Source organism: Bidens hawaiensis, unplaced genomic scaffold (assembly GCF_021521415.1).
Source record: "Bidens hawaiensis isolate Kalapana, Puna unplaced genomic scaffold, B.hawaiensis_p1.1 tig00040056_1, whole genome shotgun sequence".
NCBI classification, from domain to species: Eukaryota; Viridiplantae; Streptophyta; class Magnoliopsida; order Asterales; family Asteraceae; genus Bidens; species Bidens hawaiensis.
The window spans coordinates 42,743-44,881 of NW_027497057.1; positions in this window are offsets into that span (position 1 = coordinate 42,743).

The window sequence follows — 2,139 nt, forward strand, 5'->3', positions numbered from 1 at the left end:
GGAAAAACGGGTCAATTGAGGCGTAATTATCGTAATTATATTGACAGTGAGGCCGCGCCTAGCATAAATAAGTGATTTCCAGATAATTATATTGATTACAAACGGATTAGGACATTCAATTGATTGATTTCTTGATTCGGGTACAAGAAAACGTGAAGGTGGGTCGGGTTTGGTAATGGGTATCCATTAAACAATATGTTTCAAGACAATATTTACATATAGAACCTTAAAGTTTGAGTATGGACACATAAAGGTTTAAGCCTTATATATTGGATTAAAAGTGTCAAAGTTAAATTGATGAAACGATAATTAAACAATAAAGTAATTATAATTCGATAAATACGGGAATTTTATTAATTAAAGAGCCCGGACCCATAAATGGGTCGGGTAACGGTTACAAAGTGAAAGTGAAAAACCCGAAATGTTACATGCTTAGGGATGATGACGAATGGTGTCCGTTCGTTATGTGATGTACAACAAATGGCATTGACATCTATAAATATCCTGTAACTTATTAATTTGTTAAGTAGTGTTTATCCTTATTGAATTCCTCTTGTTATGCTACTAAAATCTACACTCACACACTAAGCTTTAACGTATTCAATCTAAGCCTAATCAATTGATCATATCAAGTTACTAGATCCTTATCGTAAACGTATTGATTGCTAACATAATCGTACAAATGTGCCTTTATCAAGTGGTATCAGAGCCACTGTCTGATTGATTAAGTGTTTAGTGTTAGATTAACATCAATTAAGTGCTAAGGGATTGATTATTCGTATTGAATTGAATCAGAGAATGTACGGAATAGACTTTGGTCAAATACTCATGGAGTTGTGTTTATTGATATAAAAATGACTCACGAAGAGTTTGTAATAAGATCCTATGTGTTCGTTAGTGTTTAATTGTATTAGATTTGTTCTATTCAATAGAATTGAAGATCTGAGAGTTTTGGTGGTAACATAGTAGGTTTGAAATGGTTTTGAGCTAAATTGGTTAAGTTTGGATTGGTATTGGATGTTTGGATTGATTTTTTAAGGTTCGGAACGATAAGACGAGCAATTTGATAGGTGATTAATTTTGGACTTGTAATCCAAGTTTGATCGAAGTCTGAATTTACATTTTAATATGGAAAATTATGAATGTATTAAGATTTGAATGCCTATTCGTTATAGGATGAATACACATTCGTTAATCGTAACTGATCGTTCATATGAATAGTAGTAACCGATTTTGACAAGTGTTATTCTGTTTATAGTAACTCATTCGTTACATCTACAGTACCACATTCATTAATCAAACATAATTCCTTATTATTCGTGTGATCATTTGTTAATGTATTATTCGTGTGAACAGTAGCTTCTCATTCTTTACCATTCGTGATACATTTCAATCCATTCGTTACCAAAACCTTTAACCAATTTGTTACCAGAACCATTACTTCATTCGTTAAAGTATTTGGTTCATTGGTTAACCAAACTTTCATCACTTGACAATTTTGACCCATAAGTTTACAAGTTTAGCAGTTTAAACCCTATATTTTCTGAAATGGATAATTTCTACGCTTTAGCCTCTTAGAACATGATTATGAAAATAATGGATAATTTCTACTCTTTAGCATCTCCGTACATCCTGATTGTGCTTGAAGCCTTGATAATGTATGCAGTCCTCCCATAATTCGTAATCCAAGTACCAATTATGATGAAAAACCCTTTGATACTTACACTCAAGATGAGAAAAAGCCTTGGAGATCGAGACTAAAGCTTATTCGACGTTAACCATGGTTTTACCTAATAATAATTTTCATCAAGTTAAGAGTACAAAGATCCGTGCTTCTCTTTTTCAAAAATTGAGAATGAGAAGTATGGGTAATGCGTTGGAAAGCAAGAAGGTTATGTTGGAGTTTCAATATGTTAGTAGAGGCGAAACAAGTTCGCCTGTTTCAAGTGTTGAAATTTCTGATCAAAGTCCAGTCTCGTCAGATTCGGATAAGTCATCCGAGTTTGGTAAGGCAAAAGAGGAGGTTGTGTTACCCAAGAGTGGAGAAAAAGATAAAACAAATAAAAGGAGTACTCCACTAAACCCGTACGTCCCACCATATGTGAGACGAACGGGCGGTAATATAGCCTCGACATCTAA